Here is a 16,377-nt window from a genome sequence, read left to right as displayed (position 1 = left end):
AATATCGTGTGAATTGATAAATGATTATTTGATATAATTGGATTAATTTTGTTAGAAAAAGCGGGATCACTAAATTTTTCATATTATTGCTTTGACGATGATTTTGGACCCGACATATTTTTGTTATAGAAACTCGTAGTCCCCAAACTAACTTTGCAATAACCCTGTCACTGGGGGGTTAAACACCCGACCGTGTATATACGCACGTGCCGACATAGAAACTATAGTTTCACACCGTTGCGTTGGTGAAGAATAACGGCTCGATATTCCGGCTTGGGTCACCGAGGGTAAAACCCTATGAGTTCGAAATCCGACTCGGGTCACTGAGTTTAAATAAATGAGTTATGATATTTTGTTTTGGAATTAGTTGTTGGGTGACAAATATGCTTGTTATTTTGGTAAACTAAATCTATTATGATTTATTTCTGATTTCTGGATTTCACTTGATATTTATTCCGTTTTTGTTACATTTTTATATGTTATTAGAAATTATTGAATTTTTGTGATCCCGATATTTTTTTAGTGGTTGCTCATCGGGCTCCCAAGCTCATTAAGTTGTTCTCTCTCTTTCGGATCGAGGGAGTAGGGTTGGGTGGTGGACAACTTAGCGGGGTTGTTGAGCAAGTCGCCGCCTAGTTATATTTCAAGTTAATAATCATCCCTTGTTGTGGACTTAGAATTTTTTTTTGTCTTCCACACGGGCCTGTGGAATTTTCACACAGGCGTGGGGAATTTCCACACGCCGGTGTGGATTCTCCTGAAATCGATTTTTCGGCCAGGGTGAATCTGAATCGCATGCAGATCTTGCTACGATGATTTTGCCGCAATACCACCGAAAACACTCCCCAATTCCACACTTTTCATCGAAGCAACATAAACGGGCACACATTTATGCCGTAGATTGCAACTCTTCTTCAATCAAAAGCCTCATTGGTGAAGATATTGCTATCAATGCACAAGTCGGGATAAGCAAATGTGATTGCCTTCGTGCCCCTCCAACTCAATTTAATGGCTTGAATACGTGGAGGTTGGCACACATTCACGTATCTTAGAGCCCACTTGTGTCTTCGCGTTTATTCCTTCCAAGATTCCCCCAAATAGTGCATATACGATCTACTTTTGGCTTCTTCTCTCAAAACATATCTCACAACCCTACATGCCCAAAAGAACACAAATACACATGTATTAGCGCTAAAACCTGATAAAACTAATGCTCATCGTAAGAAAAGAATATTTCATATTACTAATTCACAAGCACTTATCAGTTGTTACTAAATTTGTTTTCGACAGACTCACCTTTCCAAAACAAAGAGTCATGAACATTAAGGGAGGAAAGGATAAGGAGAAGCCTTCATTCATAATCACTGCTAGAGGAAAAGAGAGTGGTATCTTTAAGAAGCCCAAGGCTACACTAACAAAATCGTTTATGATGGGGTGACCAAGATTGACCAAGAGAAAGATACCCTCACCTCAGGAGAAAGCAATTTTTATCTTGTTCCAAGACTCAGGGAATAGTTCATCAAGTTCATTTACCAACTCTTTCATACCATTGAGAATGGTGAAGGAAAACTCCATAACTAGTGAGCTTCGATCCTAACAAATTAACATGAAGAAAGGGGGCATGCCACCAAAGTTCTACCAGTCGAAGGGCACTTTTGCCAAGAAGATTTGTAATAGCTACACCTCCTACAGAAAGCTACGGATTGAAAAGATGACATCGAGGGAGTTTTACCTAAGGAAAAAGAACTTACTCTTGGAGTCATGAGCTTCAGTGTTCAATAGGCTTGTACTACCAAAGAAGCAAGCTTACAAGAAGACTACACCCTCTACTCCTTGTTTAAAGTTCCAGTGAATAAGGACACAAGATGAAGAGATGATGACCTTGAAGAACACTGTATTTGTGATTACCGAAGGGTCTGAACACCCACTAGAGCCAGAACATCCCTTCACTAGGCTGAGAAAGAAGATAACAATTGGTACAAGTGGTATGCAAGAAAAAGATTTTAATCAAGCAGTACAAGAAAGGGAAAAATCCTTATCCCAAGCTGGGTTCCAAACTCCTCCTAGGAGGAATAATGACTCAAGTGAGGAAGAAGATGACAATCTTAGTTTCACATCAAACAATGCCCCAATGTTTGCAAAACTAAAGAAACAATTGGATCAATGAGAGAAGGATCACATATTTATGATGCAGACTATTGCATCTCTGACTGGTGTGATCTCTTGTATAAGCGATCAGGTCTAAAATCAACTCCATGAAAACTCGAGGGTCTATAGGCAAGCACCATCTACACAAGTTGTTCAAGAGGAAGAAGGTGAAGAAGAAGAAGTACTTGGGTTACATTAAAAATATCCTAAGAAAAATGATATCATGAGAAGAAATATAAAAAATAGTTGTTGCACAATTGAAGCAAGCTAAGGGTGCCACATTAAAATCAATGGTGATAAACCATACTCAAGCTTTCATGATCAAGTGGCTTATCCTAAGGGATACAATGTTCCTAAGTTTAAGCATTTTAATGGCTTAAAGAACGCTGATCAACATTTGGCTCATTTCATAATAGCATGCAGGGATACAAGTAGTAACCCATCTCTTTTGTTACAATAATTTGTTGCTAGTTTAAATGGGGTGGCTTTTGAATGGTATGCAAACTCGCAACCTGAATCCATTCAGACATGTAAACAAATAAAGGACTCCTTTAGGGTCCAATTTGGCAGAGATAATGATAAAATTACTATATCTTATTTGGTTAACACAAGATAGAACAAGGATGAGAGGTTGAATATGTGATGAGATAGCGTAACTTGAGCATCAAGTGTGAGAAGCCACTCGATCAAGTGCAAGCAATGGGGCCATTGGTGGGGATCATTGATAATTTGATGGCTTCCTTCCTCAATTCATCTACCATTCACACCTTCCAAGACTTGATCTCTCAAGTCAAAAAAATAGAAAAAACTAGTCCAAGGGTGGTATCTACAATGCAACCCACAAAAGTGGATAAAAAAAGGCCAATAAAGGCAGAAGGTGTTAAGCATGTGGCTTTTGCAACTAATAAAGTAAAGGAGGCCACTGCACCAGCAAATTATAACAAGCCAAAGCCACCATCACTTGGGAGTGGAAGTGAACCACATAAGCCTCTAAGTTCTCTTCAAGAAAGGATGAGTAAAAAATATTCTTTTAGAAGGGATAAAGTGATGAAGATATTTAAAGATGCATTAACGGTGGGTTTACAGCTGCTAGAGAGTGAGTGACCAAAAGAGGCAGACAAGAAAGATCACCCAAATTTTTGTCCATATCACAAAATATTGGGTCATTCGATTGAGGACTGCTATGTATTCAAGGATTGGATTGAGCGGCAGTATGAGGAAGGAAAAATCACTTTATCTAGAAATTTATTGCTCAATCAACCAACAGAGGACACCAACTATGTGTCAGTTATACTGCAATAAGAAGCTTTATGAGGGCCAAATGCAGGAGGTACATCAAAAGAGATGCAAGCTAAGGGAGGTCCTGAAGTTCCTAAGTTGCCTGCTCCTCTTGGAGTTCCATAAGGCTTATGGGAAATTTTTATCTCCAAAAAGTCAAGAAAGATGTTGAAGAAATTGGGAGAGCTTCCTGGTATCAAGTGGCGGAGAGCTCAAGAACTAGATGAGAAGCCTAAGCAAAAAGCTAAGAAAAATAAAAAGATCAAGAACAAGAAAAAGAAGCAGTAGTAGATAAAGGCTGTTGAGTTCAATCATAGGAAGTCGATTATTGAGGAATATATCAACTCCTTAGAAGATTATTAGCAAAAGGAGAGAACCCTAATTACATTAGGTGATTACTTCCCTGGTGAGGTTATAGAGCTTCTATCAGATTTGGATGAGTCTTGAGATGAGGTGCCCATGATTGAGACTTGTAGAGTCATTACCTTATATGAAGAAGTACTAGATGATGTTATCGATAAAGATGAGCTTGAACTCTACTACCCAGATGAAGATGATTTTTTACCTAGAGCAGGTGTATGATCAACATGGGAAACCATATGTGAGTAAAAAGGAAAGAAAGAAAGAAATGGGTTGAATGGCGAATGTGAGGTTGCAGGAAGCTCCAACATAATCTTATCTAGCGAGCCAGTATTATCCAAAGGAGAAACCAAGAAGAGCACCTAAATATAAAATACTTAGAAAGGTAATGCCATATGAAGAGATTCCATCCTTTATCGAAAAGGTGACATATGACCTCACTCATCAAAAACCATATGTTTCAAATAGTGATGCTCCTTGGAACGAGTCTGGAATCATAGAACCTGTGAGTGCTTCTTTCCGCCAAGAGGCAACACATCCTAAACATAGTGAAGATCAAAGAGCTGACATGGAGGAAGAAAGAGCACCTCAACTTTTGAGCAATGTAAGATATGGGAGCTTTGCCATAAGAAAAGACAAAATTCAAGAATTGTTTCAGAAGATGGTGGATGAAGGGGTATTGCTTCTAAAGAAGAGAAGTGATGCTACAACAATCATGAATAATCATCCTAAGTACTGTTTTTTTCATCATTTGATAGGGCATGCACTAGAATATGGTCATGCTTTCAAGAGTTAGTTACATAAAGTACTCAAGTTGGGTGGCATAAACCTACCTGAGGAGTATTTTGAGATGTCAAGTACATGCTATTTCTTAACAATCAAAGAAAGACATGATAATGGGTGCATAAGCCAAGATGAGAAAGAGGAGCCTCCAATGATTAATAATGTTCGAAGGCTTCTTAAGCAAGCATGTGGCACTAAGGATAAAGGGAAAGAAAAGACGATTGACATAAATGAAAACATCATGCAACCATAGAAGAGCTCTACTTTGAAGACACAAGACTACAATATTACTGCCCATTTAAAGAAAATTCCAGCTCAATTGAGTGTCTTTGATGCGTTGATGATGTACAGGAGGCCAGAGACACATTGATCCATTTCTTGCAAAACCCAGAGGAATACCAAGCTTATTTTGATAAAGCTCATATAACGGAAGCTCTCTAGACTTTTAGTTCTTCTACGTTTAAGTTCTCAGAGAAAAACTTGTTTTTAGAGACAATGGAGCATAATAGACCCTTATATGTTACTAGGTCTTGTGATGGAACAAAAGTCAACCGAATCATCATTAATCTGGGCTCATCAGTAAATCTGATGACACTAAAAACTTTGCATGTCTTGGCTTTGGAGACATATCACCTATCAGCTGAAAAGATCATTGTCGAAGGCTTCAACCAGCATAGTCAAAAGGCCCTTGTGTCAATTACTCTCTTTCTCAAGATTGGGAAGCTGACATCAGAAGTGAAGTTTCATGTCATCAACACTGATGTTTCCTATAGAGAATTGTTGGAAAGACCATAGTTACATGAAAACTATGTGGTTCCTTCCCTTTTGCATCAATGTTTGAAGCATATGAAGGACGATGATGTATAATGCACAGATGGAGAGATTTAACCATTTGCTGTGTATGAAATTATCTATGATGATGCACGGTATTTTGTTAATACACCAAAAAGGGGCAAGATTTTTGCACTAAAGGATGATGCTCTCATAAAGGTTAATAAAACTACCAAGCTCACTCAGAAGAAGGTTTCATTCTTGCCTTCGAAACCACACTTCGGAAGTAAGATGGAATATTTAGAAGAAGAAGCGGATGATGAAGATATATATGCACTTATCCATCTTCTCGCCTTTATAAAAGAATCTGACACTTTAGAAGTGATTATTCTGAAGGAGAAGGAGCTTTATTCCAACCAATTAAAAGAGAAGATGATGATGAAAGTCCAGTGGAAAGTTCTCTTCACGTTACGAGAATACCGGAGGGCCTTTACATAGCTCTTGATGAGTTGGATGTTAACTTAGTAGAATGGCTCGTCACCTTTTATGTGCCTTCACATCATTAGGAGGAAAGAGGAATCCTCTTCTATAAGCCTGATGCCAATAAATCCAATGACGAAGATATTTTGATGAGTAAATCCATGGAGGATGATGAATCTTGGCCCTTGAGGATTCCGTATTATTACTCTCCTCAGCTAAGAAAATTTATAAAGCAAGCTGGAATCGGCTTGATGCATTCGAAGGATAGACATATTTTCTTTGAGAGATTTTGGCATCCTTTCATAATTGCTATACAAGGATAACGCTTAAGCAAGAAAGGAGTTGGGTTTCAAGATTAACAGGTATACGAATGCCACATGGTGTCAACTATTGAAGGGTTGGATACAAAGGATGAAGATCTAGCTAAAGAAGCATCAGATGATCATCTTGTGAAAGATATAAAGTTGAAGGGTGCATCCCCTGAGCTTGAAGACGGAGGGCAAGCAACAATTGATGAGTTGGTGAAAATCAACTTGGGAAGTGAGGACAATCCTAAACCCACTTTCTTAAGTGAACAATTAACTCAAGAAGAGAAAAAAAGCCATTCAAAGCATTCTTGTAGAGTATATTGATTGTTTTACATGAAGCTATAAGGAGATGCCAGGACTCGGTACAGAAGTAGTAGTACACAAGCTTGCCATTGACCCAAATTTTCTACTAGTGAAACAAGCACCAAGAAAGATGAAGTTTGATCTAGAAGTGAATGCCATTAAAGAAATTAAGAAACTAATTGAAGCTAGTTTCATAAGGGAAGAAAATGACCCTAATTGGAATACCAGCATAGTATCTGTAAAGAAGAAGAATGGAAAAATCAGAATATGTGTGGACTTTAGGGACTTAAAAAAAGCATGTCCCAAAGATGATTTTCCACTACCTGTCATGGAGATCATGATTGATAACACTTCCTCTTATGAGATGTTTTCTTTCAGGGATGGTTTCTCTGGGTAAAATCAAATCAAGATGTACCCAGAGGATGAAAAGCATACTGTATCCTGGACACCGATAGACTTCTATTGCTACAAGGTTATGCCATTTGGACTAAAGAATACGGGGGAAACATATCAAAGAGCCATGAAGAAAATCTTTGATGATTTGATTTACCAATTCGTGGAGTATTATGTAGGCGATTTGGTAGTGAAAACACAATCAAGAGACCAACACCTTAATGACTTAAGAACGGTGATTTATCACATTAAAAATACAACTTAAAAATGAATCGCATGAATTGTGCATTTAGGGTACTATCTTGAAAATTCCTTCCATTCATCATGAGGCACCAAGGAATAGAGATTGACCCCTCTAAAATTAAATCAACTATAGAAATGCCACCTCCAAAAACATTGAAGCAGTTGAGGTCTTTTCGATGGTGTCTTGCATATATCCGAAGATTCATCGCCAATTTTTTAGGAAGATGTAAGCCATTTTCTAAGATGGTAAAGAAGAATTCTCCTTTCAAGTGGGATGGTGAATGTCAAAAAGCTTTTGAAGAAATCAAGCTCTATTTACTGAATCCCCCAGTGTTAGTAGCGCCAATCGTAGGAAAACCATTGATCTTATATACATCTACCTTGGATTGATCCCTTGGGGCTCTTTTAGCTCATGAGAATGAAGAGGAAAAGGAGAACGCCCTATACTACCTTAGTAGGATGTTGGTAGGCACTGAAAACCGATATACTCTAATCAAGAAGCACTATCTTTCCTTAGTGTTTGCGGTAAAGAAGCTTCGGCATTATCTGCTCTCACATAAAGTGATTCATATCTCAAGGATAGACCCCCTCAAGTAATTGATGAACATGCCACTGCTTATTGGAAGATTAGCAAAATGGGTATTGATACTCATGGAGTTTGACATAACTTATACTCCATTAAAAGTAATCAAAGGATAAACATTGGCAGATTTTCTCACGACGCACTCTTTTCCCGATGAATCTCCCTTTAGATGTGATCTCCCTAATGAAGAGACTTTGACAATTGAAAAGGGAGAACAATGTTCAAAGATGTAATTTGATGGCGCGTCTTCGATCCAACCACCTGTTACACCCAAAATTCCTCAAGTCAAAGATGGCATTGGACTCATCTTTATTTTTCCTGAGGGTGAGATCCTAAGATACTCTCTTTCCTTGCTGAAGCCATGCACTAATAATAAAGCAGAATATGAAGCTCTTATTGCTATATTGGAGCTAATAGTCATGATGAGGATTCAAAGCTTGCATGTATATGGCGACTCACAACTTATTATAAATCAAGTTGAAGGAAGTTGTAAGACTTATAAGCAAGAATTTCTTTAGGATCATCAGAGAGTTATTGAATTATTGAAGCAAATCCCTAATGTTAAGCTGGAGAGAGTTTCCAGGTCTATTAATGGAAAAGAAGATAACTGGAAAAAGAATTAGCTGATCTAGATCAAGAGGAAATCCAAGTTACCATTCGAAATAGGAGGGTCTTGAGTTCATGCCTTGATGAAGAGTTAGAAAACAAACACCTCAGAAAAGAAGAAGTTCTAATAGTGGTTGAAGATGATTGAAGGGTGCCCTTCATTAAATATTTGAAGTATGGTGAACTTCCAGATGAATAGTCTCTAGTGACACAATTAAAAAAAGGGCGATGAGGTTTACCCTTGTTAATGACATTCCCTATCGAAGATTATATCATCAACTCGTACTAAAATGTCTCTCGAAGGAAGAGTCTGAAGAAGTTATGCATGAAGTCCATTTTGGTATCTGGGAAGCTTACCAGTTAGGAATCAAGATGCAGTTGAAGATCAAATATGTTTGGTATTATTAGCTAAGAATGATCAATGATTACCTACAATATGAAAGATGGTGCAAACTATGCCAGGCTTATGGGGATTTTATTTATCAACATCCCAACCCTTTACACCTTACAATCTCTTCATGGATTTTCGCGATGTGGGAGACTGATGTGATGGACCTGATTGAGACTCCATCATAAAGAGGGCATCATTTTATATTAGTTGCCACTGACTATTTTTCACGATAGGCGGAAGTCATTCCTATAAAGGAAGTAAAGGTAGAGAACATCATCAAGTTTTTCAAAGACTATGTGCTATATAAGTTTGAGACACCTCGAAGGATCATTTTTGACAATGGTCGAGTTTTCAAAAGCTTCAAGGTTGGAAGGTTTGCTCAGCATCACAAAATATATTAGAGGTATTCCTCTATCTATAATGCTAGATCAAATGATCTTGCGGAAGCATTCATCAAAACATTATCCAAGTTGTTGAAGAAAGAAGTTTCAAAAAGTCAAAGGGATTAGCACGAAAGGCTTCTTGAAGTTTTATGGGTATACCAGACAACGTATCGAACACCAACTCAATTAACACCATACTTGTTGGTTTTTGGTATAGAAGCTGTTCTGCCACTTGAAGTCCAGATTCCATCTCTAAGAATCGCATTACAGAATGAACTCACAAATGAAGATAGAGTTTGCTTGCGTTTGGATGATCTTGACTCTTTAGATAAAATGAGACTAGAGGCTCAACAGAATCTTGAAATCTACAAAGCAAGGATGGCTCGAGCTTACAATAAGATGGCTCGCATTCAAAATTTTGAGAAAAGAGAGATGGTTTGGGTGTTAAGAAGACCAATCATCACCAACAAGCATGCTGGGGGCAAGTTCAAGTCAAATTGGGAAGGCCCGTACATTATAAAGATTGTCTACGAAGGAGGAGCTTATCAGCTAATTAATGCCGATAAAAGAAGACCTATGCCGCCCATCAATGCACGCTTTTTAAAAAAATATTATCCATGATGTACATGTAATTCATGATATGAAAATGTGAAAAAAAAGAAGAGTTTGCTTTTGTCTATCACAGAATGTCCAGTGCTCTTATTTGAGCAAGTTGGTCAAGCATGATATATGGTTCTCGAGGCAAATTACGAGTTTTGTTATGTTGTTTCCTTTCTCAATTTGAATAAAACATATTCTGATAAAAAAAAACATGCATTCATCTATGACAGAATGTCTAGTGCTCTTGTTTGACCAAGTTGGTCAAGCATGATATATGCTTCTCGAGGCAAATTACGATTTCTGCTATGTTGTTTCTTTCTCAATTTGAATAAAAACATATTGTAAAAAACCTGTGTTTGTCTATGACCAAATGTCCAGTGCTCTTGTTTGAGCAATTTGGTCAAGCATGACGTATGTTTCTTGAGGCAAAACACAAGTTCTATCATGTTGTTTTCTTTTTCAAATTGAATAAAGATATGATTCCATGAATTTCGAAATGACTCTTGTGAATTTCACTCTAAGAGACAACATGCAAATCTTATAAGAAACTATAAGATCAAGAAAGAAAAAAATCGAATAAAAAGAAAAACAATCAAGAAAATGATGAATTTTGAAGGCAAAATCTACAGTTTTCCACAAAAGTGCTATTTTCATCAAGTTGCTCATCGGATATCCAGATCAGCTCTGATTGTCATGAAATTTTAACTAGAATACAAACACAACAAAATGGTTAATATAAACGGTTGAAATTAAATTTAGAGTTTCAACAATTTCCAAATAAATTTAAACTTCAAGCTAAGATTCAGGAAATTTGTCCTCCAATGACCAGAGTTGATCAAAGCTTAATAAGACTATGATAACTTCTCTGCTTAACCTAGAAATTCTATTGTAGCTTTGAGATGTCATGATTTTTCATATGAATGGTTAAGATAATATTTTAAGTTCAAAAAATTTCAAAACAAATTTGTTACTCGGTAGTGAAATCCATTGAAAATCATCATGGAAATTATTTGTCATCAAGTTGATGATCGAATAGTTAGACATTCTGGGATCTTTTTGGAAATATTTTTACATGCTCATGACATTTTCATCTTCAATATAGACGGTGGAGATTAAGTTTGAGGTTCATTTACCTCTCACAAAAAATTCATAAGTTTAAATCAGATTTTGTTAAGTATTGCGGTCTCCATTGTTGATTTTTAAGTTGATGATCAGATGGTTGAATCTTTCTTGGCATTCATGAAATTTTTTATCTATACTCATAGTATTTGAGTTGGACGGTCAAAATCATGTTTGGAGTTCGGCGCACTCATAAAAGAAACTAAAAGGAAAAGAGTTCAGAAGGAAAATTTTTATTACTAAGGAGAAAAGTTAGGAAGACATGGACTTTTAGTCCATTTATTACGTTAAGCTAAAGTTGAATCAATAAAATAGCTAGGGCCTAAAACTAATCAATGGAAGTAAACTAAGCTAAATTTGATGATAAAAATAAGCTAGGCCTAAAGTTGAGCTTTCGCTCTCTTAAAGTTGGCAAGGGCCTCCTTACATGACATTGAGAGTTGTAATTTGTCGCTACCACCTCCAAGTGCTTCAATCTTTTGGTGAATGTCAGTGAAGAACTTGTTCACTACTTCAATGGGATGAGCATCCGATAATAGTCCCATTCAGATGATTTGTTATTTTTCTTTTTCTTGCACTTTCAATTCTTCCTCTTGGGCTCTCCATTCTTGCAATTTCTTTCTTATTTATACGAGCTCCATATTAGATTCATCCATATGTTGAGACATTGCCATGAGAGACAATTTAGTTTTCATTAGTGTTTCCTCTTTTGCCATCAATTCCTCCTTTTCCACCAAGTTTAGATCATTTCCTCCATTATTCTGTGTCATGGGCAATCATAGCCATATCAAGTACTTCATATATCTTGTCCCTTATGATTGAAATGTTAGCTCCATGTGTCATCAAGTTTTTGTGCAATTTTGTAGTTTCCTCCCTCAAAGATTCATGTTCATGAGGACATGATGATTTCACCTTTTCAATGATCTTATTTACCCAAAAAGATTCCAAGCTAGTGTCTTTTCTAATAAGTTGGGAATGAGATGAGCTCATCGATGCAACCCCCATAGCTTTTGGAGTAAAGTCTTCTTCATGTTGAGGAGAAGGGATGATTTGTGGTGACTTTGAAGCTTCCTTTGAAAAAGGGCTTTCTATGGGAGGATTAGCATTAAGGATGGGTGTGTAGTTGTCATCATGTGCAAAATCTGAAAAACAAAGAGCCATGTGCGGAGGGGCTCATCTTTGGGGAAGCAGGTTCATGAGGGCATGCAATAGAAAGGAAAAAAAGGTTAAAATTAAATAAGATTGACAATTAAGAAGAAATAGGGAGAGAAAGATTTGTTAAGTAACATACCTATTGGGTTAGATCCCGGTTTGGAGATGCTAGCTTGATCTTCCCCATGTTTGCTTATGTTAGGAATATCACCTAAATAGAAGGAAAGCTGCACATTTAATAAGCTCAGAATATACTATAAAAAAAAGAGTTTGAGATCTACTCAAAAAAATGTTTGAGATCTACTCAAAAATAAGGTTTGAAATTAAATAAAAAAAAGAGAGTTTGAGACCCACTCAAAATAGAGTTTGAGACCTATTCAAAATAAAGTTTGAGATCTACTAAAAAATAAGGCTTGAAATCAACTCAAGAGAGGGAGAGGGAGAGGGAGAGAGAGAGAGAGAGAGAGAGAGAGAGAGAGAGAGAGAGAGAGAGAGAGAGAGAGAAAGTTTGAGATCTACTAAAAATTAAGGTTCAAAATCAACTCAAAAAAAAAAGAGAGTTTAAGATCTACTCAAAAATAAGGTTTGAAATCAACTCAAAAAAAAATTAGAAAAAGAAAGTTTGAGATCTACTTGAAAATAAAGTTTGAGATTTATAAAAAAAAGAAAGAAAAAAAGAAGAGGGGTTTGAGATGTATTCAAAAGAAAATAATAAAAAATAGGAAAATAAATTAACAAATGACAAAATAAAATAAAAATAATATATGAAGTACGAACCTTGAGGTGGCAATTGATGAAGATTATGCAAAGGCACTGAGTGAGTTCATGATGATGTGGTAGTTTGAATTCTTTTAGGAGAAATCCTTGATTCTACTGGTGAAGATACATGTGGCGCAAAGGGTCCCACTTGGCTTTTTCCAAGTTGGATTTCATGACTATCCCTTTTTCTTTTTCGAGGAGGGGATTTCTTTTCAATTGGAGCTTTATCCTTGAAAATTTGTGCATGATAAGTGTTTGAGTATAAGTATTATTAAGTATATTTTTCTTACATTGAGCATCACTTTTATCAGTTTTTATGACTCATTCGTGTGTATTTATGTTCGTTTGTACATTTAGGGTTGTGGAGACAAGTTTGAAAGGAAGGAAGCAAAAATAGATCATGAATGCGAGTTTTAAGGAATCTCTTGTACCAAATTAGGATCAAGGCACAAGTTGTGATCATAGGCATATGGGTGTGTTCCAACCTCCAAAATGTGCAAGTGAACCTACAAATTGGAGGGTCATAAAGGCAGTCACACACATATGCTATAACTTGTGTAATATTGTCAAGAGCTTTGTCAATATGTTTGAAAGTGAAAATGTTACCACATGGATGTGTGCCCAACCATGCGGCCTTAATGGAAGAAGAAGACTTCAGGAGTACTGTACTAGTTACTGTAGTAATTCACTATAGCAAAGTAATGTGGCAGTTACAGTTCACAGCACGGAGAAAATGAAAAGCCTGGAAATTCACACGCGTATGGAATTTACACAGAGGTATGTGAAATCGCAATGTCAGCCCTTTAAATACCGATTTGAAGTATCATTTTAGGGATCATTTTCCTATCTTTTAGAGAGAGTGTGGCTAGGGCTTGAAGAGGTTTTTGTTGGAATTTTGGAGTGTTTCTATGACATTTAACATCGATTTCCTTCGGAGGAGAGTTATTGAGGGAGTTTTCGACAGCATTGATTCTGCGAGGTGTGCCCTAGGCTCGACGGAGGAATCTTTGGAGAAGAAGAAGTAGCTCCTCAGGGCTATCACAATGGAAAACAAGGGGGTTATTTACATTGAGTATTTGCATTTATTTTTGACTTCATATTTGATCTTGTATTGCTCCATGGAGAGCTAAACCCCTAGTGGATACTTGGACTTGTAAACCCTAGGATGATTTTGTTTCATTAATTTCTATTATGTTTCTTTTAATTGATATTTTAATTGAGTTTCAATCTTATTTACTTATTAGTTTGATATTCCCCTAGAGTGACACTAGGGTTAAGAATTCATCTGGGTAACCTCTTGAATGAGTGACACTTCATTAGGTTAGACTTAGCGAGATTGAAGAGGGTTGAGAGGGTGAGTTGAGAGGTAGCGGAACATCCTCTTTCCCCTCCGACGTGATTTATCCTACCTCCATGTTCTAAGGGTTCTTTACAATCATGATAGTGTGAGCTATTAGATCTTTTCCACTGGGGCTTAGTTGCGCGAGTGACAGAGTGAAGTGTTGAGAAATCTTTAGTGCTGGGGCTTAATTATGATTAAGGATCTTTCGCCTGGACCAAAGGGTTTGATCTATATTAGGTAATAGGGCTCATCACTTGGAATCCTTAGAGCCTCAAGCAGTCCCACACAATGGGAGGTGTTGAGAGTATTCTTTTCCACCGGGGCATAGTGTAAAAGGCTAATCACGTTTAACCTTAGGTTTGGGAGTGTGTGTCTTTGGATTTCCATGACTCGTTAAACTTCGATTAGGAGGCATAATATTAGGCTTGCACTTGAAACAATAGTCCTAGGGTGAGCATTGTATAAGTACCCCATTTTTACCATTGGTTATTATCTCTAATTACTCCTGTTTGCTCTCATTTTTTCGTTACTTTTATTTTATTTTCATTAATCATTTGAATCATAATCACCAATCGATTTTCACTCTAGCTAAATAGCAATATTTCTTATTTCTAGACATCTATTCCCTGTGGATTTGACTACTCACCCGTTGGGTACTTTATTACTTCAACAACCCATGCACTTGCAGTACACACACGCAAGGGGTGTGTCAGTGCAGATTGGTCTTTTTCATTGAGAAGGTCATAGATAGACTTTAAGGTTGCATGCAACCTAATTGACCAAAAATGTGCATACATATATAGAGGTTGTCCCTCGCGCTTATGAGATGGGATGTAAAATTGTGCCCCAATTTTTCTTCGACTAAAGTGATGACAATAGCCTACCAAGAGACCAATAGATTGCTTATGTTTTGATACTTGGATCTCTGTAGTAACCCCTTGGTCATAACCAAACTTTTGGGCGAACTTGTGGGGGTTGTATTGTTGAGCATGAAGGTTATTTCCAAGATTTAGGGGAATGATACTCTGCCGAAGTGAGATGAAATACTCTGCTTGGGTCATCCCCAACCTATTGTTGTCGCTTAGCTCTTGATGATCTTCAAACCAACCTTCGCTTCTGAAATCAGCGCAAGTAAATGGCCGCCATTTCAAATATTCTTCTTTCCTTTTTACGTTATGAGCTTTCTTAAGAGTAAAGGTGGCAATTCTTACACTTGATATGTAAGCTAAGCTCAGGACCTCTCTCAATCTATTTATATTTCTGGTACAATCATTTGGCATGTTAAGCCCAGAATAAGTCCCTTTAAAGTGTGCATCAATCCAGCCGTAAAGAAGTGATATGGTAAATAAACTGAGGCAAAATCCATTGCATCTAAATTGGTGTAGATGTATCCCAGTTCAGCGGGGCCTAAAGCGACCCTCGTCCTGCAAGATAATTGGTTGCCATTAGGAAAGTCTCTGGGCAAATGAGAGATCCTTTATGTGGCACGATGAAATGGCACAACCACAAGGATAAAAAGGTGGCAAGTCTGCACTCATTTGAAACATGTGGTACAGGATGAGCTTCCTCCTCTATAAATTTACTTTTTCCATGGAATTTCCTAAAGAAAAATTCTATCCATAGGGAGTAATAGACCTTTTTAGTCTTTGCTAAAGCATAAAAGTGGATCCATTTGTAAATGTTAAGTAAATCTCTCACAGTGGTGGGATGAGTGCCCTCGGAGTAAAGATCGTCATTTGTGGAGGCATATTCTTCATAAAGATCTCCCATGATTGGCAATCCCCCAAATGCGCCTCAGATCCCATAGAGAAATTCCAACTTCTCTGAATGGGGTGATAAATGTGTTGGTATTTAGACACCACATTTCGATATCCCCTTCAAGATTGATGGGTTGAAATTGTATGATCCGGTGGAAATTGCAACTTCCCCAAGAATACCGACTTGCTTAAGCGCATCATATGACTTCCTTATGACTTCGAATGCCCACTGTTCATAACCTACTGGATGGGGGGTATATTTGTAGAATGGAATCCGCCCAGTCCATATAACAGTTGTGGGATCGGCATTGACCCGGTAGCCAAGTGTGTTTAGATTGAGATTTGTTGCAATAGACTCGCATGGATTTAATAATATCACTTCATTTTGTCCTTTCCTCTAGAAACTATTTGGTGTGAATTTACCAAGGTCATGGAATGCTTTTTGGTATACTAGTCCACTTGTTGAAGTCGCTTTCATGGTACCAAATTAGCTTTCCCGAGTTTTTAGAGTTGATGCGATAATGTCATGAAATTGGTAGTCCGTCGGGAACTTTGTCATGATCGTCATATGGCCAGTAAAGAGGCTCTATTTGTTTGTCTTTGTGGTGGGACCCATTT

The sequence above is a fragment of the Dioscorea cayenensis genome, chromosome 12 (genome assembly GCF_009730915.1).
Source record: "Dioscorea cayenensis subsp. rotundata cultivar TDr96_F1 chromosome 12, TDr96_F1_v2_PseudoChromosome.rev07_lg8_w22 25.fasta, whole genome shotgun sequence".
NCBI classification, from domain to species: Eukaryota; Viridiplantae; Streptophyta; class Magnoliopsida; order Dioscoreales; family Dioscoreaceae; genus Dioscorea; species Dioscorea cayenensis.
Note: the sequence above shows the minus strand (reverse complement) of the source record.